The sequence below is a fragment of the Polypterus senegalus genome, chromosome 1 (genome assembly GCF_016835505.1).
Source record: "Polypterus senegalus isolate Bchr_013 chromosome 1, ASM1683550v1, whole genome shotgun sequence".
Taxonomy (NCBI): domain Eukaryota; kingdom Metazoa; phylum Chordata; class Cladistia; order Polypteriformes; family Polypteridae; genus Polypterus; species Polypterus senegalus.
Window position 1 is genome coordinate 233,182,204 of NC_053154.1, and position 23,629 is coordinate 233,205,832.

Genomic DNA, 23,629 nt, shown 5'->3' on the forward strand with positions numbered 1-23,629 from the left:
AGCAAGCATGGGTTTATGAGAGGAAGATCCTGCCAAACTGATATTTTAGAGTTTTTGAAGAAGCAACTGGAATAGTTGACAAAAACAAAGCATACAGCAAAATTTACCTAGGCTTTGAAAAAAGCATTTGATACGGTCCAACACCAAAGATTAATTCTGAAAGTAGAAGTTGTAGGCATTAGAGTAACCTGCAAAACTGGATCTCTACTTGGTTAAATGGCAGGAGTCAAACTTTACAGATAAGAGAAGAGTGCTCTATGTGGATCAAGGTCATCAGTGGAGTCCCTGAGGGTTCAGTCCTTGGACCATTGCTTTTTCTGAATTATATTAATGACATTCTGATATAGTTAGTAAAATTGTCAAATTCGTAGATGGCACTAAAATTGGAGGGATGGCAGACACTGACAGGAAGAATAATTGAAAGAGATCTGGACATCCTTCAGAACTGGGCAAACACCTGGAAAATGCAGTTTAATGTAGAAAAGTGCAGAGTGCTACATATGGGCCAAAGGAACATCAATTATAAATACAAAATGGGAGACACTGTCATACAGGAAGCAACCTCGTTTTAATTGACCAATGCAAAGAAGCAATTAAAGAAGCAAATAAAATATTAAGTTATATCATAAAAACTATTGAATTTAAGTCAAGGGACATTATGCTCAAACTATATAATGCCCTCATAAGGCAGCATCTGGAGTGTTGTGTGCAGTTCTCATCACCACGGTGCAAGAAAGACATAGCAGCATTTGAATCTGTGCAGAGGAGAGCAATGAAGTGCATCCTAGGACTTAAGGACATTCTGTACTTTGACATTCTCAGAGAATTAAACCTGTTTGGTCTCGAGTAGAGGAGACTATGAGAAGAACCTAATCCAGGAATTTAAAATCCTCAAAGGCATTGATAAAGTTGATCCAGCAACATTCTTTTGGCTTAAGGGTGTATCACGTACACGGGGACATCAGCGGAGATTAAGGGGAAGTCCGTTTAAAACTGAAGTCAAGAAGCACTTCTTTATGCAAAAAGTTGTGGGACTCTGGAATAAACTACCGAGACATGGAGTTGAAGCAGAAACCTTGACGACATTTAAGAAGTGTCTAAACAGGGACAGTTTAGCTGTTAGCTAAACAATGGACTTCATAGACTGAACCAACTCCTCTTGTTTGTCAAATGTCTTATGTTCTTGTGACTTCCCATTAGATTATTCAACTTTGAGACCATTTTATTCAAGGCATGGAATTTTTGCAACTGGTTTGCTTTGAAATTGGCCTAAAATGATCCTGCAATACATAATAAATTGTTAAAAAACAGTTTTTACATTTTTAAAAGATATGTCTAAAACTACCATATCATGTTCCATTTGTCTTAAAGAGTACTCAGTTGTGTGTTTTGGCCTCACACAGCATATTGCATTTGCCATGTATTTATATCACTAATATTTCATAACAATTCTTCACTGGTATATTCCTCATATTAGTCAAACCTTCCCACCAAAGTTGTTTTTTGTTTTTGTTTTTACTCATTAGAAGCGCTTGGCCATCACACAATTATTAATTATTTAACATTTTTCACCATCACCACACCTAAGACATACATGTTAGGTGTAATGGTGATGCAACATTGACATAGCAACATCACCACACCAATAGACGCCCACCTATAAAATCCACTATGTAGATTCCAATTTGTAATCTTTGTGAAAAAAACACAAGAGTAAATAATCTTATAAGGTACAAAATCAGCAGCAGAATGTCTCCCTAATGGCATAAGACTGTGCCAAATTAGCTGAAGCAAACAATTATCATGAAAGGTCCTCTAAGCTGATCCTGCTGTTATTTTTCCTTCCCTTTAAATGTGGAAAACAAAAGCAAATTGAGTGCACTATTGCTATTGGAGCTACTATTTAACCACATTAAAAAAAATCTTCACACACTGCTGATCACTTTAAAGCAGAACTGATCTCAGCAATGACCTTCATGAACCCAAAGTTTGGCTGAGCTGGAGGTAGTCAGATGACCTGTATAAAGTGTTTACTAGCAGACAGACACACTGCCAAAAGAATTCTCAACTTTGCACTGTGTTTGTCTTTCTTAATTTGTCATATAAAGTGCTGAGCTGGCAATAAAATATACGAGCAGAAAAGTCTTCCACTCATTATGAAGTATGGATCTCTGGGGTGGTTACTGAGGGGAGCCTACTTAAAACACACACCATATGTGGTTAGGATAGAACTAATTTATCAGCAGGGAAATTTAGTGTTTGCACCCTCTCTCACTACTCAAACCCCCCCATTCCCCTAAGAGGTTAATACCTCATCAAAAATAAATTAGCATATCTCAACAGCAAAACTTTGTTATTTTTGCATGCCATCCACCCCTTGTCAGATAATGTAAAGAAATTGCCATCTAAGAAAAATGGCACATTTCATGTAAATAACTATTTACTTAAAGGATTGTGAATCCACAAGAGTCAGCATACTCTAATGAGGCATGACAATCGCAAAAAAGGAAAGAAAAAAAAAGAAAAACAACGGTATGCAGCATCTGCTAAAGCTGACACTGCTGACGGTAAAAATTGGCCAAACAACTATTATTTGTTTTTCCTTGTCAGAAATAATGTAGCTTGAAAATCTTCAACAGGCAATGTGTAAACCACACCATTTGTTACTTCTAATGGCCTAATTGTTCTCCTGGCAGAAATAAAAAATTAGAGCACTTATGTCATTTACCTAAATTCTCTAATTAATTCAACAGTATTAGTGAAAACCAGGCAGAAGCAAATATTGAGAACACAAAGAAAGGGAAAACAGTGCTTGAAAAATGCTTTGGAGCCCATTACTTCAATTTGTCTTTGTTGCTTTTCTACTTGTATTTTGTTCCTAAACAGCAGGTGTGCTCTAATCACTGTAAGTGGTACGCTTTGAAAGTGAGAAGAGAATCCAATTTATCAGTGACTGAAAACGGGGATCCAGCACGAGTTTGGGTATCCCGTCCAGTAGCCTTGTCCAGAAACTGGATTGAATCAAACCCTGAAAACATGCTTGTGTCAAATATCTATTTAAAAAATAATAAAGTGCTTTTTTTGAACGACTAGTACATTAACTCAATATGCTCAAAAATCACTAATTGCTTTCATATATATACATTATAATTATATATTGTAGATGCCACATGGGCTGGACGGGCATCCAGCTGTATTGAGTCAGAGTGCCCCTAAGTCAGGGTGTGTATTGTTTAACAAAATGCCACCACTCAATCATTTTTCTGCTTTAGCCCACTGCCTAGTTTGCCTAAATGGTAGAGCCATCGCTGAATAAGCTGTAGTGCAACCTTAAAATCTTTCTCCTGTGTACTTTTCAATAAGGATCCCATAAAGGATACACAAACTTTGTACATGTGATTAATACACACATTACCCCACAAACACACACACACACACACATATATATAACAAAAAACACTGTAATTTTTTTTTCTTTCTTTGAACATTTCTCGTACTGTTTTTTTTTTTTTTTTGCCTTTTTTGTTTCCTGCGGTTTTCAGTGATACCTTTTGCTTATTGCTCGTCAACATTTGAAAAACATCCATTGGAATTTAACTCATTGTCACCCTCCTATAGAAACAGCAGACACAAAAAAACGATAACAGTTCATATTAGAAAAAAAAAAAACTTTAATTTTTTGCAGCTCTCGATTGCAGCAAAAAGAAAAAAAGACGTTGCCAGTGTCAACTTTCTTGAAAGACCGAGCAAAAAAAAGAAGAAAAATCTCGGGTTGCAAATGCATGCGAACTGCTGCATTTGAAGACGTTGAAAAATCAGTTTTTATGTGTTTCAGTGATGCTCGTTCAAAAAACATTCCTGTTAATGCAGCACTCATTCAAAAAATGTGAGGTTTGTAAACCCTCTTGGGACCTCCCCCAACTAGACAGCACGCCGAAGAGCATCCCAAAGTGTGATCTCCGCGTCTGTACAGGGCAATAGCAGGCTCACAGCTATGCTGCGTCTCTCCACCAAAGTAAACAGAAAAGATCTTGATGGGTGATGCAAGGTTAGGAGCACGTAAATTGTAAATGCAGATAACAGGATTACTTGGTCACTGACCTGGCCATGACTCTGCCTGACTGCTGTGTCTGTGTATAGCAGACACGCTACAATAAATAACTGTGCCATTCCTGTTTCAAGTTGAATAAAGCTGGTTTTGCTAAAGTACTGAGACTAAGCTTCATGTTTTGGGGTGCAAGACAGGGACTTATAGTGCGACCCTGATCTTTTATGATTTGCTTTTGTGGTGCTTCACTGCACCGCTGTGAGCCTCCTATTGCCCTGCCCCAGCAACGGACAAACAATCTTCCACAGACACTGCAATCGCACTTTGGAACACACTTTAGTTTGTTGTTCCCATTGTGTGGGGAGTGGGGGGAGGTCTCAAAAGAGTTCACAAACTTTACAATATGAAGAAGAAAAGGATGCTTCGGCTCCTGATTGATAACTGTGCTGCCTACAACATGCTTCCACATTTAGGTAATGTTCGCGTTAAATTCCTCCCACCCAATTGCACAGCAGTGCTTCAGCCACTGGATTTGGGCATCATTCGCACCCTGAAAGTGTATTATCGCCAGGAAATGCTGAAAAAAATTCTCATCAGCATAACTTGCAAGCATGAGGAGATTAAAATTAATGCGAAAGAAGCTGTTGAGATTATTGCAAACGCCTGGGGCCTCATGTATAAACGGTGCGTGCGCACAGAAATGTTGCGTAAGAAATTTTCCACATTCAAATCGAGATGTATAAAACCTACACGTGGTTGTAAAGCCATACACTTTTCCACGGTACCTCATACCTTGTCGTACGCAAGTTCTCCGCTCGGTTTTGCAGACTGGCGGCACCCAGCGTTAAACCAGTGCTACTGTACCTGTGTGGTTACTCTTTTATTTTCCTGATGCGGCTTTATAAATACACTGAAACTAACCGCATATTGTTTATTAGTGTAATACATCTGATTGTAATTGACTTGTAACAATATAATGGTCCAGGGAATAGCCATAGTATTTCAAATACCATAACTGCTTTAGCGTTGTTACTTTCACTGCACCTTCCTCTTCTTCTTTCAGCTGCTCCCGTTAGGAGTTGCCACAGTGGATCATCTTTTTCCATATTACTCTCACTGCACCACTCAGAGTATTTATATCACTGTATCTGAGTGGGGATTCACAGCAGCAGCTGATCGCAAAGAGAAATATCTTTATACAGCATCAAGCCCACCCTGCCTCAGCCACTGCAAAACATTTCAAAGCCTTTCCTGTACGGACCACGCAGTTCAGAAACAGTTTCATCCCAAGAACTTTAAACATCAACTTTAATTAACTGGTTAATTAAATGATTTTAAAATGAAGTTTATGATGTTCTACTTTAATGACAAAATAAACTACATGATTAAAGTGGAAATTTTGAGACTGAAGTTGACATTTCGTGCTTTTTCCCCACTGTGTGCCTTTTTTTTCTCTGTACCCTAATAAGCTTTCATATGACACTCAGACAGTAGGCTACGACTCGCCTTTTCATGGTGACTTTGATATCTGACAACTTTTTTATTTCCGGCACTGTGCAACTTTGTGAAAATGAGCTCTCAAGTTTCTCCAACACGCTATGTCACTCGATCAGCTTCCTTTTGTTGATTATACCACGGTTTAAATAAACAAATAGTATGTTTTTCCTTTGCCTCCACTTGGTATTCTCTGAAATTCTTATATTTTCCCCCATGCTTTTCCCATTGTCTTTTCAAAGAAGGCTGAGCTTAAGGGCGATTTATATTGATTTGCATATTCAAAGAGGCATAATTCTGGGAGGAGTTGGGGCGCGACAGAAGGAGCATGCACGAGCGTTAGTTTTCACACTGACCGGGATTTATGTAGCGGTAGAAAGCAGAAGTTGGAGTACGCACAGATTCCTGCATCTGGATTTTTCTGTGCATAAGCACATTTTGGCTTTTGTGCTTACGTCATGTTATAGTGCGAATTCTACGCACACCGTTATAAATGAGGCCCCTGGATACAAGTAAAAGAAAGCACTATAGTAACAAATACAGAATTTCGTTACAACGGAATATTTTTTAGGCCCCTGGGAGTTCGTTTTAATGGACCTGTATATATATATATGTATATACAATCACCTAAAGGATTATTAGGAACACCATACTAATACGGTGTTTGACCCCCTTTCGCCTTCAGAACTGCCTTAATTCTACGTGGCATTGATTCAACAAGGTGCTGAAAGCATTCTTTAGAAATGTTGGCCCATATTGATAGGATAGCATCTTGCAGTTGATGGAGATTTGTGGGATGCACATCCAGGGCACGAAGCTCCCGTTCCACCACATCCCAAAGATGCTCTATTTGGTTGAGATCGGGTGACTGTGGGGGCCATTTTAGTACAGTGAACTTATTGTCATGTTCAAGAAACCAATTTGAAATGATTCGAGCTTTGTGACATGGTGCATTATCCTGCTGGAAGTAGCCATCAGAGGATGGGTACATGGTGGTCATGAAGGGATGGACATGGTCAGAAACAAAGCTCAGGTAGCCCGTGGCATTTAAACGATGCCCAATTGGCACTAAGGGGCCTAAAGTGTGCCAAGAAAACATCCCCCACACCATTACACCACCACCACCAGCCTGCACAGTGGTAACAAGGCATGATGGATCTCATTCTGTTTACGCCAAATTCTGACTCTACCATTTGAATGTCTCAACAGAAATCAAGACTCATCAGACCAGGCAACATTTTCCAGTCTTCAACTGTCCAATTTTGGTGAGCTTGTGCAAATTGTAGCCTCTTTTTCCTATTTGTAGTGGAGATGAGTGGTACCCGGTGGGGTCTTCTGCTGTTGTAGCCCATCCGCCTCAAGGTTGTGCGTGTTGTGGCTTCACAAATGCTTTGCTGCATACCTTGGTTGTAACGAGTGGTTATTTCAGTCAAAGTTGCTCTTCTATCAGCTTGAATCAGTCGGCCCATTCTCCTCTGACCACTAGCATTAACAAGGCATTTTCGGCCACCGGACTGCCGCATACTGGATGTTTTTCCCTTTTCACACCATTCTTTGTAAACCCTAGAAATGGTTGTGCGTGAAAATCCCAGTAACTGAGCAGATTGTGAAATACTCAGACCGGCCCGTCTGGCACCAACAACCATGCCACTGTCAAAATTGCTTAAATCACCTTTCTTTCCCATTTTGACATTCAGTTTGGAGTTCAGGAGATTGTCTTGACCAGGACCACACCCCTAAATGCATTGAAGCACCTGCCATGTGATTGGTTGATTAGATAATTGCATTAATGAGAAATTGAACAGGTGTTCCTCATAATCCTTTAGGTGAGTGTATATATATATATATATATATATATATATATATATATATATATATATATATATATATATATATATATATATGTATGCAGTAGGGGCAGTAGTGCTCCCTTGAACCCTCAGGTACCACGCCAAACACCTGGTAAAATTGCTACAATTATTCTTTTTATTATAACAATGTGCACTAAGCACCATCCACTCCACACTATTCATAAATCACAATAACCACAATAATAAATCAATAATCAACAATCCTCCACTCCCAGATGCGTTACCCTCCTACCACCCAGCTCAGCTCGTTGTCTGGGAGTTCCCAGAGTCCTTTTATTCCTCCTGACCCGAAAGCCTTTCTGCCCAACAGTTCCACAAGTCCTTATTCCTTCCGGGTCAGGGTAAACAGTACTTTTCTTCACCCCTTAAGCCCGTCGCTCTTCCTGTGACGAACTTCCGGGTCAAGGTGCCCAAATGAGTCCATTGGCCTCCCGGGTATCCAGCAGGGCTGTGTATAAAAACGACATAGTCCATGAGGCCCTGCTGGAATTCGGGGCCCGTATATGCTCTCGGGAGAGCTCCTCCTAGCGGCCAGGGGGTGAGGGCCCGAGTAAAATGCCGGCAATCCACCACAATATATATATGTAGTCACACGCATGCACTTGGGGAACAACTTACAGACTGAGATGATGACAATGTTACCTCAGACCAACCAAGGGCACTAAGCAGTAATGGTATCTCTTCTCCTTTCCCCTCTGCAGAATGGAAGATTGACATGACACCATCTATGACATCACCTACAGGGCCAGCCCATCTGTGTCCACCTCTTCCTCCCTGAACAATGGGACTAATCTGACCTTGCGTTGACATGCATTTTCTTTTGTGCCTTTTGTGCTCTTTATAATATATGGAGTTTGCCTTCTAGGTGCCCCAGACCCTTTATGAGTTTTGTTGTGCTTTATTACAATATATATATTATTGTCTGTTAATATTGCTAATAATCTGTTTAAACTGTACAGAATTTTTAAAATATTGTTCAAGTAAACTCTTCAAATGTTTACAAACTATATGCACATATTTTGTTTTCTCAATAACTGAAAACCATTATTTTAAACTTCTTTTTAAAAAATTTGGATTTACTGTGTACATATTGTATATCCTGGCATAACCTATATACCTTAGTAAACACATAGTTTCATCAGCATCATTTCACATACCAATGTTCTACTCTTTTACAATGATATATCAAGGTTACGTTCTTCTTGTTATATTACTATATCTCTAAAGGTTAAAAACAGGACACACTGAAAAAGCATTCATAAATGTAGCTGTACATTTAAAAAGTGATAAATGCATTCGCTTCCTATAACTGTCACTGTAATGATTATTTAATTATTTAATTATTATTAAGCAGTCCTAAGAAATTTATTTTTAGCGGCAGTTGCTATTCCAAAGTCATTTTTTTTCTGCTTCTGTTTCAAGAGCTGACTCATCTCCTATGTTAGTGTGCTTGTGGATTTTAATGTAAAGTTATTCACAATGGCTGCTTGAGAATGATGCCAACATTTTTTTTTTAAACAATACATTCTTATGGCCATTTACAATGGTTTGGCATGCAATGCATGCAATGAGCCTAAATTAAGAGTAGCTTGAAACGACTGGCCATGTTAGTGCATTTCATTAGAGTTACAAGTCATATACAGTAGAAATGCTACATACTAAGTGAAAAGCAATTTTTTCTGACTTTTTAAAAGGGAATTGGATTAAGTGGGTTGAGAATATATATACGTATATTGTAATTTACTAGGAAAAGTGTATTTAAATGTTTTTAAAGAAGACTGGGTAGCAACATGTTTTCTGTATGATGATTGAGCCTTAGATGAAAAATTAGACAAGTATTAGTAAAGCTGTACAAATATGTGTATTAAAAAACTGATATTTTGTCCTTTAACTATATGTAACTTTTTCAGATGAATATTTTAAACATGCAGAATTCATGGATTTTCTTCTTTTCATTTATCACCACATCTGAATATACATAGTACAGTATAATGACAAAAATTCTAAAAGAAGATGAGCGTCTTGTGTTGATTCAACAGGTTATGTTATTAATAAATTTTCTTTTTCATGTTAAGCAAAATGACACCTTTTATTGGGTAACTAAAAAGATTACAATATGCAAGCTTCTGAGGTAACTCAGGCCCCTTCTTCAGGGGTGTTCAGCACCGTTGATGCATTAGCTCAGAACAGGTCCAAGTCCTGTGTCCGATGCATTGGTCTGGAGGATACAAGGAAAAGAAACGTTAGGAGTTTTTAATACCGGTGCTGATGTCAGGGCCATCTTCAAATCACAAAATGCAGTCTCAGTTTTGTCATCCCAAACCACTTTTAGAGGTGCTCTTTTCTTTGTTAAGTCTGTCAAGGGTGAAGCTATCTCTGAGAATTGAGGTACAAATAGGCAGTAATAGCTCGCTATACCAATAAAGGCTTGTACTTGCCTCTTAGTCATCAGACAGGGCCAATTTAGAATGGCTTCAATTTTGGAAGATTGTGGTTTAACCGTTCCCCCTAACACCAGATAACCTAAAAATGTAGCTTCTTTTAGTCCAAAAACATTTTTTTTGGATTAATTCAAACTCCTGCTTGTTCCAGAGTTGAGAGGACAGTTTTAACATGCAATACATGTTCCTTCCATGTGCTGGAATAAATGACAACGTCATCCAAATAAGCGGCAGTATAAGTATTGTGGGGTCTTAACAGTGTATCCAGACACTGGAAGGTCACTGGTGCCCAATGCAAACCAAATGGAAGGACAGTATACTGCCAATGCCCACTAGGAGTACTAAAAGCATTTTTTTCTTTGACGGAGGCCGTTAAGGGAATTTCCCAGTACCCCTTAGTCATATCAAGAGTGGTTAGAAATTGAGCATTACCTAGCCTTTCAAGGAGATCATCTACTTGAGGCATTGGATAATTATCAAATTTGGAGACCTGATTGAGACATCGGAAGTCATTCAAGAACCTCCATGTCCCATCTGGTATTGGAACAAGAACGATAGGGCTGGACCAGGGACTATGGCTTTCTTCAATCACACCCAGTTCTAACATACGTCTGATTTCCAATTCCACCTCCGCTTTCTTTGCCTCGGGAAGCCAATATGGGTGTTCTCTGACAATTACTCCTGGGCCAGTAATGATATTGTGTTCACTCAGAGTAGTGTGACCCGTTTGTTCACCTGGTATTTGAAAGGATGGCAGTTTCAAATTCCTATCTTTGTTTCCAGGTCAGATCAGGTCCGAAATTAAAGTGTTGATGTTTAATGAAAAGGGAGCAAGGCTGCTGGAGAAGGGATCGATCCCAGAGGGTGGTGTTTCTATTATAACATCGCACCTGTGCTACTTGAGCCTTCTCTAGATGTTCTTTTAATACTGGTCGAATCTTTGCCAATCTGTCATGTAATTGTGTGATATATTCTAGAATATTAGATGGGAGAAGGACTTCTTCCCTTCCCATCCTTCTTTTAACATGTCCAATAGACCTCAGAGTTGTCGTCCATATAATAAGTCAAAGGCAGAAAAACCAGTGGAGGTCTGTGGTACTTCTCGGTAGGCAAATAATACAAGGGGTTCATCCTCTCTAACTACCTTACGAAGCATCTGTTTAAGTGTTTGGTTGAATCGTTCTACCAGCCCATCTGTTTGAGGATAGGCCAGTGTCTTAAGATGTTTAATTTGTAGTAACTTAGCCACCTCCCTGAATGTCTTCAAAGTGCAGGGAGTTTCTTGGTCTGTTAACACCTCTTTGGGGATCCCGACATGCACAAATATCCCTACTAGTTCCCATGCAATTATTTTGGAAGTAGCCGAGCGCAAGACAATGGCCTCTGGAAATCATGTAGCATAGTCTGCTAAGACCAATATATATTTATGGCCACTTAATGAGGGTTCCAATGGTCTAATGGGGTGAGCACCGACTTATTCAAAGGGAATATCAATTAGGGGAAGAGGGATAAGAGGAGTGCTGCCCCTCCTAGGAATCTGACAAAGCTGGCATTCAGGGCATGAAGCACAGAATCATCTGACCTCCTCATTTATCCCAGGCCAGTAAAAATGAAACTTAATTCCTTCTAGTTTTTTTCGGTTCTCATATGGGCACATAGGAGATGGGTATGTGCTAGTTCACATACTTGCCACCAATAAGTATGCAGGACTAATAGCAGTGACCTCAGCTCCCCCTTATGTTCATTTTCAATGACAAAGCAAGGCATTCGGGGCATAGGATCTTGGGACATGTGTTCGTTAACTGAGACTACTGCATTTCTAGCGAATTTTAAGGAATCGTTCCATTGCTCCCTTTTAAAGGAGGGTGGTGTTAGTTTAAATTTATGTCTTTCTTTTTTTTGGGGGGGCGGGGTACTTTTAATTCAATAGTGAAATATAGAATGTTCTAGAAATATGTGTAACTTAATCATGCATTTTAAGAAAATAATTTAAAACTTGTTACCATTAATTACAAATTTAACAACCAGTCATAAAAGGTTTAAATGACTTTGCTCATGGTAGTGAAAAATAACACTGTAACACCCCCATATTTTATTTACAAAAGTAACTTGAGGGTTTTGCTTTATAAATAATTACAGGGACCATCCTCTTTATGTTGTTAATTGGTACTCAAATTTTACACCTCAAGGCAAAGGAGTATAACTCATATGATGATTTTTCATAGGATGCAAAATAAATACAATTAATTTGTTCCACTAGATTGTTTTGTGCTCATAATTATGGCACAGAGTAACGATAATGCAGACTTGACTGACTTTCAGTCTCTCTGCCTTGTGCTGATCATTTGTTTTCAACATTTTAAATAAAGTTAACAGATCTAATCATGAAACAAGGACTCATTTTTTCAACTATTATTCCTTCACACAAGTTTTTTTTTTGCTTTCTCATACAGATGACAGTAAGCTGTACATGAAGACCAGTGAAATCATAATTAAAATCGAGTTTTGTTTAAAATAGGAATAAAGTCCCAAAACTATGTGAACATACAGGGTGCACAATTCTGTTCTAGAAATATTGATGAATGTTTAGGGGTTGAAGATACTTGATTTACTAACAGGGTTGCATTCTTGAAAATTGGTGAGCATCTAAGCAAATTTTTTTGTATATATGTCTGTAGTTTTATTAGGGTTTTAAGTTTATTAAAGTATTTAAGTCTAATTTTAAAGCAACCATTAACATTTTGTGGTCTTCTTACTGTTTTGAGAAAACAGGTATGTAAAGACTTTATCTTTTGCGAAAAAGTTTAACCGTATTGGAAAATGGTGCAAATATTATTGCTGAAAGAAATGCTTAATGAAAAACTAACTGATAAAAATCCAGGTTAGATTTCCTCATTTCAGTTTACTACAATCTCCTAACCTCTCACTAACTCTTATAATAACTGCCTAACCAGCTTAATTGCAGTAGCTAAGTCTACGTCTAGTTTTCTCCTGTATAAGTAACAGTTGGACCTCCGGTCCTTGAAGAAACTCCACTGTAGTTGCTATAATGTCATTCTCAGCCCTCTGATACCAGACTGTGCAAAGCGCTTTACGTTCAACAGTTGTTGCCACATTTCTTTTCCTGTCAGCCAAGGGTTGTGTGCCCGTGCCGCTGCTTTGCCTGAGAAGGACCCAAAGTCCAATGCTGTGGACAAGGTTGCCCCTAGTCCATGATATGGTTTTGTTTTTGGAGTGTTTGATGTGCATGTGTGATGACAGAGCTCACTAACATCCTGTTTTCCTGTCAGCAATGCAGCGGGCCAGCACATCTGTTGTTTTCCTGTCGTCAGCACAGCTTGTTGTTGCTGTTTTCCTGTCAGCCATGTTGCATGCACATGCAGCTGTCGTTTTCTTGAGAGCCACAGCACATCAGTATACCACTACTTGCCATAAGAAGGATCTGAAGCTCAATTTCATGGCCACATGACCAATGTATGTATCGTGTTACTTGAAAAGGCCCACTAGTTCATGAATTTTTGGTGTGACAGACACAATCCTTAGCATTTTATTTTTATAGATGGATAGAAGAAAGAAATAAGTTTTTCATATATTACGACTCCACAACATGCTTCTAGTGAAGGTGACAATTGCAACTCTTCAAGGTCATGCGACATACATGTGATCAAAAACTCTTTGAGTTTTCAATTGCTTTGGCATATGACATCTAATTTTATGATTTCTAGACTTATACCATAATTTCTAATTTACAGTAGGAAAGCACTGTCATTTTAGAAGTTTCATCCTTGTTTCCTGCCGACAATTATCATTTTCTACTTGTACTTACTTAAAAGGGCGGCACAGTGGGTAGCGCTGCTGCCTCACAGTTAGGATATCTAGGTTCGCTTCCGGGGTCCTCCCTGCGTGGAGTTTGCATGTTCTCCCCGTGTCTGCGTGGGTTTCCTCTGGGTACTACGGTTTCTTTCCACAATCCAAGGACATGCTGGTTAGGTGCATTGGCGATTCTAAATTGTCCCTAGTGTTTGCTTGGTGTGTGTGTGTGTGTGTGCCCTGTGGTGGGTTGGCGCCCTGCCCAGGGTTTGTTTCCTGCCTTTTTTGGCTGGGATTGGCTCCAGCAGACCCCCGTGACCCTGTAGTTAGGATAGAGTTGGTTGGATAATGGATAGATGGATGGACTTACTTGATAGTGAATCAACCATGGCTGTCCAACCACAGCACAGACTTAATCAAGACCATTCACACATTTTGCTGAAGGAGTTATGAAGAGGTTATCGATAGTAATATTCCAGCTAATGTCTGGAAGTAGTGTAAGCAATTGAAGCCTAGCAGGATACAAAGCATTCCTGTAGGAGGACACCTAGGCATGAGCAAATGTGTTTCCAACGCTCAACATAGTGTGATGTACCTTTTTAAATTGCTGATCAATACATAATAATTCATATATCATTATTCAGCTGTAGCTGCTTTGAACATTATTGAACAAAAAGTGTTTTCCACACTTTCCTTTTTTTTTAAACTAGCTATTTTGCTGTGATTGAGCCAATTAGCAAATATATCATAAAAACATCCCTGCATACTCTGTGCATTCTCTTACAAAAATAAACTAATGAGTAAAAGTGAGTGATAGTCACAAAATACCTTATGAAAATCCTTACATTTCTCTGTAGTTGGCTGCTTTGGAGGTGACCGTTCCTTGGCTGGTTTCATAACACTGTGCATAGGAGATATAAGTAAATGTTGAAACTTTTTGAGTCATGATTGAAAGATTTTTTGTGTTCTTTTAGAAAAATTCTTTTAGAATGTCTTTTGGTTTTGCCATGAAAGAAGTCAAGCAGTGTCCAGACTGGCAAAGAAAGGAGTTAAAGTTTAAAATTCCTTATTATTTATGTATCGTCTTGTGGGAATCAATCAAAGGGAGTAATGTACACTTCTCCTAATTCTTTCCAAAGTGTGTAGCAGGCCTCTGTTCCATGGAGGTTTTTAAGATAGCTATTTAATTAGATATCAACCACTAACAGTACATTCTTAGTCAATTGTGGTTATATGAGGTATAAATGCTGATATTGGTTTTACATTTTATAGCCATTGACCTTCAGGGAGCACTGTTGGTTAGAACTCTTGCATAGAAAACAGTTACTCAAGTCCAGAGTTCCAAGAAATGGAGTATTTCCTGTGGTAAATAAGGTTTATACAAGTGCAGGTTAAAAGGAAGGACCAAAACAAAGGATTAACACAAAGGGTAATAAAAACTCTATGAGATGGACTGGCGCTCTCTTCAGGGTTTGTTCTTCATTTGTGCCCTTGATTTTGCTTGCTAGCATAGATGTAACACATTGCAACATTAAAAGTCATTAAAAATTTGTTCAGTTCAATGCATTTCGTGGAGTTGGGCAAAATTCACAAACATTTCTGTGATTTCGAAATGAATTAGCGTTCATTGATCATTACTCAATATATAGCAGGTTTCGAAAGTGGATGGATGACTCATATTTAGTTTATACAAGATGAACTCCAGCAAAAAAGTGCAGGATATGGTATGTTCTGTTCATTTTTGTTGAATTAAGTATTACATTTTTCCCAGTTGTATTTGGTAATAAAATAACAGTTTAAAAGTGTACCTGTTTTATTAATTGATAGAATTAGTCGGTCAGAATTACCAGTCTTTAGTTTTAATTCGAAAAGGGGCAACATAGTCTGGCATAGCAGTAAATCAGAAGAGGCACTTCATAATGAAAAGAGAAACTGTACATAAAAAAGAGAGGAAGACTGCAAGCTAGAAAAAGGTTGAATAGGTGGGAAGTTCAGGGCAAAGATACTTAATTCAAGAAGTGCTTTCAGCAAACTTCAAGTACAAGGCTTGGCTTGGCTTATCAGGGTGGTTGACAACAAGGATTCATTCAGTAGGATACCTTGCCATCTGAATTGGCTGAAAAAGCTGATTACCAGAGTTTTTAGATCTTCAGTGGACAATGCCAATTGTCAAAGGCATTTTATGTATAACATTCAAATCATATGATTCTTGTGGAGTTGTAGTTTTTTGTCTCATTACAGACTGTCAATATGTTAATCAGTTTGGAGTAAACTTGATGGTGTAGCACTGTAAATATTAGGGAATTAATGAGTAAAAGAGGTACTGTTTCTAAGACTTATTTCTTTTAAACAGTAAACCTTAAACACACATCAGTTCTATACACTGTGTTATTGTCACATATCTGTAAATGCCTCCAAACACCAGTCATTGCTTTGTGCAATGCTACTGTAGTTTGTACAAATTTCTTGAGACATGGGTTTGATTCCTTTGTGATCTTTGGGGAGATGTGTGTTTTAGTTTGATTGGCAGCTCTAAACCTGGGCAATGTATGATGGGATGGTACCTAACTTAATTTTGCCCTGTTCCACTTCACTGAGACTAGAAATAAGCAGGTCCACAAAATGGATGGGCAGACATAAAGCAATTGGTATACAGACATTACTGTATATACAGTCCATACAATTAGTTTTTGAGTACATAATAATATTGGTATTGAATTTTATATAAAATAAAATGACATTTTTATGCAAATAATTTTTTTCCAAAAAATCTGAAGGTATGTGTATATAATCATACCATTTTAGCTCGATAAATGCCAGTATGTCTTCAAAACATGGACAGTTTTCTTTTGTGAGAACCATTAGTGGGAAAACAGGCTACAATATGAAAATATATTTAACATAATTAATAATGTAAGAAGTAATAGCTTGTGCTCTCTGAGAGTTAAATGCTTGTCAGAGTGATAGATGCTTGCTCTACCAGCAGTACATTTTGTCTGAAGAGCAGAGGGACTTTGCAAACTTGCACTGACCTTGGTTAGCAATACAAGGGAGGCAAATTGTGAAACAGGCCTTCCCCTTGTAGAATGATGCAGCCGCTCTTAATTTACTGCCACTATCCCAATTAAAGCACTGTAAAAACATTAAAATTAATGCAGTTTTAACTCCTGGAGCAGGCCCTACTTTCTTAATTAGTGCATAATTATTCAAATTTTGATATCCCAGAAAATTATCACATGGAAATTATTTTAGGCACTGTAACAATAGCTAAAGAGAAAAAAAAAACCTTGCCCAAAACTCTATTAACATGTGGAAGTAATTAACACTTAATTACACCGAAACTACTATTATCGTTAATGTTAAATGACTTTTTCCTTTGCCTTATACATTCCAAATCCAGCGGTCTGCAACATGCACTTCTGGAGACCAAAAAAAAAAAAGAAAAGAGAAAAAAAAGCAGAAATTTGCTGAGGCTGAAAAAAAAGACCCAATTTCATAGTTATTAGTTTAAGTTAACAGTGATGTGTCTCTTAAAGGCCCTGGTTCCAACATATCAGTGTATATATGCATAATTAACTAGTTCATTCAAATCAATTCCAGTTGCTTAAAACTTGCAAATCTGAAATGAGGAGACCATGGAAAATAAGGAAGTCTCATTTGTAAAGCTCACAGATGGAAACCTTCCTCTTTCAGAATTTAAAAATATACAGATACCTAAATTCATCTTAGCACAGCAAGAGTTTCAATTAATCGAAAGACTAAATAAGGGAAGTTATTTAGGAAATAATTATTTCAGGAGGTAATGTTTTCCAAGTAATCATCATTACATAAGTAAAACAAACTTATGGAACATCAAGAAAACACTTTTACTGTTCACCTTATTATGGGGTTGTTGCAAGTTTTTGAATTTCTCTAATCCACTTTTGCTTTTTTATGTACATTTTATTTGCTTATGTTGATGTTAAAGTATTTTTTTCCACACTACCCTGTTTTCTTCTGTTTATCGTTTTCTTTGCAGGTGTTGCTGATCTGTGCATCTTCTGCATGGCCGTGGCCATGTTGTTGATGGTTTATATATACTGTTGCTATCGTGATCAGGCTTTGTTCTGATGTCTTCCTGTAACCTCATTTAAAGTCTGTGGTGGGCTATTTTAAGTACCCATGTAAAGGATCGAAACACCTTGTCTAGTCTTTTCATTAAATTAATGTTAGTTAGATAAACAATGCCAATGTGAAGATTCTACTGTTAAGACATTGCATGTTACTTAACCTTGATTTTTCTCTTTATTGTTTCTGATTTGTTGGCCTTGGTGATTCTTTGCTTTTCTGTTACTAACCTTGGGCTTGGTAAAAGACTACATTTTGGCAATTTATTTCTTCCATTTCCTCATTATTTTTTCTGAGTCCATAGTTTTTTTTAGTCATATTTAGAACTGCATCACCACTTTATGTTCAAAATATAAATCTACTAAAAAGATGTTAAATGGTTTGGGAGGTGTTAGTTGAGCATAAGCCATGGTAATTTCTGACAACTTTTCCATATTTATTGAGGGTAAGTTCATCATTGTTCTATCAAACATGAAAGTAAAAACTTCACGGTTCATTATTTATCACCAATGTATTGTAATGTAGATTCACAACTAATCCATTCCAGTATTTCAAGTCATACAAATGTTCCTACTTCAAAGTTTTGGTAGATGATAAACAAGAATGCGACAGTTAAAACAATTTTGGATTTCAGGGATAGTGGCCTTAAAGGGATTGCTTCTGGGCCCCTGCTTTGCATATTCATGCACCATGCCTGCTTAGGAAATATAATTCCTCCTAAAGTCTGCATCTTGAGAGGGAGGTTCTGTTATGATCAGTTTTTGAATATCTCTAAACTATTTTTACACATTTAATTTTTTGCATTGTAATGTTGATGTCCTTGCTTGCTTCAATGTTCTGAGTCATTTAAAGCATGGCTGTAGCCACGTCTTTGACAGTTACTAGTGCCATTGTTACTATGTGGTTGGACTCCTCTTTCATAACCTTATTTAAAGATGATGACGTGTCAAGTATCCATGTATTTGATTAACAAAAAACCTTCATATTTCCATTTCATGAGTGTTGCAGGTGCTGCCATGAATATTCTGGTGATAGGACGTTTGCCTGTTTCTTTAACCTGAATTCCTTGTTATTGTTCATGATTGGTCCTTATAATGGCCATCTACCACTAACCTGAGATACTTCTACTGACCTTTTTTGTGGAAAAAACTTTCCTCTATATTCAAATAAATCATTCTCAGACACTAAGTGAAAGTGCAGAACAATTCTTTATTTGTACATAGATATGCACAAATGTCTACGTCCATGGAGTGAGCAATCAATAAAACAATTCCCTTTAATTCTATTCTATTATCTTCTATTATCTTATTTAATGTATCACATCATCTGACCCTTCATATGTAGAATTCTATCGTCTTAGCCAATCGACTATAGCCACCAGTAACCTTGTATACATTTTGATTCTTTCATTATTTTAAACGTCGTTACAATAATAGGGGTGTCATACGAGTTTTCTCACTAGTTTGATCTCGCTTTTTAATGGGGTGTTCATTTTAACCTTAGCAACTATCTTGGTGGCTCCTCTACATGAGGCAAAAGCCTCACTTGCCTAAGCTTTAAGACATATTTAGTTAACCCTTTTGTTACCTTCAGTCCTTTTCCTTACACTTTTAATAATTCATTGTTACAATGTTAAAAATATTTGATTCAAATTCTACACCTTCTGATCTTTGTTTCTCCAGTCCCTTTATTTTCCATTTTTTGGTCATTTTTGTCCACCTGCACTCTTCAGCCCCAAATCCTTAACACACATATGGTATGAATAGAAAGCACCTAATGGTGTAATATCAGGTTAAATACAAGATTAATGGGTCAAATGATGAATAAAAAATGACCTTCCTTTATATGACAGACTACCTTGATGTTTGTCAAAAGCTTTTATTTCAGTCCTTTCCAAAAAGGATTATTTACAACGTAATGATTGAATAATTGGTTTGGTATTTATGATTATTTTTATTGTCGAATTTAAAATATTCACTTATTCATCTTCTGAAATCAAACTCACACTCAGAGATGTAAAGTCAGTTTATAGATGGCAATAAACCTAACTTTTTTGGAATGTGGGAGAAAATGGGAATACCTGGGGAAAATCCATATCACTTGGAGAAATTATGCCAGCTCCACACAATCAGTGACAGAGCCAGGAACTCAAAATCAAATTCCTGTAGCACCTCACTACCATACTGCTCTCAGTGAAAAAATTCTCAAATGTTCATAATCCAGCGTAGAATCCTGAGGGTGCTGGAGCCCATCTATTGTGGGGCCCACTGACACATACAGTTAGAACGTGCCTGTTTACAATCTGCAATTAATGTAACAAGTACATGCAAGCTAGATGAGTTACTGATGCTAAACTTGGGCCTAGTGTATGTGTGTGTCTCTGTGTGTTCATCTTGCAATGGACTGGCCCCCTGTCCAGGGATTGTTCCTGCCTTTTGCCCAATGTTTGCCAGGATTGGCTCCAGCTTCCAAGTGACCCTTTTGAGAATAAAGTGAATTTGAAAGATGGATGGATGGATGTTCATCTTTGTTGTCCTGCTGTTTTCCCGTCACATCCCATTCCCCAGGAGAACATGCAAACTCTACTCTGACAATGACTGGATATGGGATTTAAACTCAAAATTATAGATCTTTGGTGCTGTATTGCTGAACACCATCCCACTCTCAATTACAAATAGTCAACTTAAATTTATATCACAATAATAAACACAATTTTATGCATGTATGAGAAACTGGTAAATGTAAAGTAACATGAGCAATTTTTAATTTATGATAAAGAAACAGAAAAATTAGGAAAATTAGTTACAATACAATATGAACATGGTTAAAATGAGGCAGTTATTCTAGTTTTTTAATGTTAAGGGACAGAACAGAAACCTTAGTTTTGCTGAATATACATTACATACTAATTATTGCAAAATAAATTACTCAGGCATTAAAATCTATAACAAAAGGGATGATGATGTCACTTTTCTCAGAACAGAAAAAGGTTAACAAAGCTAATAAATGACTTTTCAAAGGGTCTTCTTGTAATAGAGACATAATGTGAACAGACATCTGTTACACTGAAAGCGTTCCTGTGTGATAAGGTAAAATGTAGGGGAATGAGAGCAGCTAGTGAAGGTTTTAATAAAACCTTATTAGCCAGTTAAAGATATGAAAGAGTTTAAAGAAACAGGGAATGCAAACTACGTGCAGCCAGCTGAAGGTGAGTTTAAAAGACAGATGGGTATTTGAGCTTCGATGGGCCTGTGATCTTCCAAGCCCTTGATATGGCATGGTCAGTTCAAAAATGTTTAAATAATGCAAAGCCTGTTCTTTTTCTTTAACTACAATCTCTTTATATGGTTACTGTGGTAAAAATCCAATCATCTAAAAACAATTCTCAATTAAGGTTCATTTATATATATAAAAACATAAAACTCCTACACTATCTTTGCAGGCGTGATAGAACGGTCAGATTTCTTAGACTTGCAGAAGGATAATTGAAGCTTTGTTTACTCAGTTTTATGTGTGCCAGAGTCTACACTTTTTTTGGAAACAAAAAGACACAGAGTCTCAGACTAGGCAGCTAAAAACTTGAACAAATATAAGACAAAAACAGAAAATAAAATAACTACACAATACTTACATATACATAATTTGTAAACGCACATATGTTCAGCTGTGAACGAGAGCTTTGGTTAACTTTGCTTAAATTAAGATAGACATCATGGTAACAGAGATCCAGGAAACAAAGGATATGGTCACAGAAGAGAGAGGAACAAAACCATTTATTACTCTCCTACCTGGGAAAAGTATGACTCATTTAAGCCCCTTTTTGAGACAAGCTAAGACTGATTTCTGCCAACCATGGCAAGTTGCCATCCTCTTACAATGGCATATGATACAAGAGAAACTGTCCACCTTAATAAAAGGATAAGTGTGTGTCTGTCAGTGTTATGTGTCTGTCATTCCAAAAGATGGTACATCACAAACATTAACACATATAGCAGCATATAACAAAGGCTTTTGCATTGAATTGTGCATTATAAACACTAGCAGTGAGGTCTATGTTGATTACTTAGATTTCAACCCATCTTAGATGTTTAGTACAGCTAGTAGTATTATATGATGGTCTGGTACCTTGTCAGTAAGTGTTGGCCATGGTCAGGGAAAGTAGCTTGGTCAAAATCATAGGGTGCCTAGAAGAAAAACAGAATGACAAAGAGTTACTAACAAGTTGTAATGAGTGCTACAGTCTAAAAGAAAACTCCACCCAAAAATAATAGTTTTTGTATGTTACTTACTTTATATAGTTTGCAGTGTTGGACAAAAGAAATTGATATCATGTTTTCATGCAGAATGGAAATAACAACATTGGACAATAGTAAACAATCTAAAAAAGTGACTGAAAAAATATTATGTTACTCATATCACATAATCAACACGTCAACTCATCCACTTATATGCTTACAACGTCCCAAACACATATATTTTTGCTAAAATATTATTTAATAGTGTTTCATATGTTGTGAATGTACGGCTGGATGACTTGACATGTGGATTATGTGACATAAGATTTGTTTCATGCACATTTTTACATTGTTTGCTGATGTCCAATGTTTTACCATAATTTTATTTTATCAGAAATTTAGTTTTCTGTGTGAAAACATGACATTTTAGCTGTCATGACAAACTACAGTAGATGGAGTAAGTAACAAAAAAATATTTTTAAGTGGCGTATTCCTTTAAGGCTCTAATAAGTATACACTGGACTACTAAAATAAGTTTTTAGTTTGGAATAAAATGGATAAAATAGAAAAATGTGTGTTTGGAAAATTGTTATATATGAAATTGGTTAAGAAAATGAACAGTCAAACAACTTAGCAAATCCATTCTCAACATAGTATCTGTGTTAACTTTTGAATTTTTTAAAGAAAAATAGCTTTCATATCATCTTTAGAACACTCTAGACAAGAACAGGCCATTCAGCCCAACAAAGCTCGCCAGTCCTATCCACTTATTTCTTTCAAAAAAACATCAAGTCGAGTTTTGAAAGTCCCTAATGTCTTACTGTCTACCACACTACTTGGTAGCTTATTCCAAGTGTCTATCGTTCTTTGTGTAAAGAAAAACTTCCTAATGTTTGTGCGAGTTTCCAACTGTGTCCCATGTTCTTGATGAACTCATTTTAAAATACAAGTCTCGATCCACTGTACTAATTCCCCTCATAATTTTAAACACTTCAATCATGTCACCTCTTAATCTTCTTTTGCTTAAACTGTAAAGGCTCAGCTCTTTTAATCTTTCCTCATAATTCAACCCCTGTAGCCCTGGAATCAGCCTAGTCGCTCTTCTCTGGACCTTTTCTAGCACTGCTATGTCGTTTTTGTAGCTTGGAGACCAAAACTGCACACAGTACTCAAGATGAGGCCTCACCAGTGCATTATAAAGGTTGAGCATAACCTCCTTGGACTTGTACTCCACATATCGTGCTATATAACCTAACATTCTGTTAGCCTTCTTAATAGCTTCTGAACATTGTCGGGAAGTCGATAGCTTAGAGTCCACTATGGCTCCTAAATCCTTCTTGTAAGGTGTACTCTCGATTTTCAGACCACCCATTGTGTATTTAAACCTAACAATTTTATTTCCTATGTGTAATACTTTACATTTACTGACATTAAATTTGCCACAAATCTGACCATGCCTGTATGCTATCCAAGTCCTTCTGTAATGATATAATGGATTCCAAATTATCTGCTAATCCACCTATCTTGGTATCATCTGCAAACTTAACCAGCTTGTTACTTTTATGCCTTTCTAAATCATTTATATATATTAAAAATAGCAGCAGCCCTAGCGCTAACCCCTGT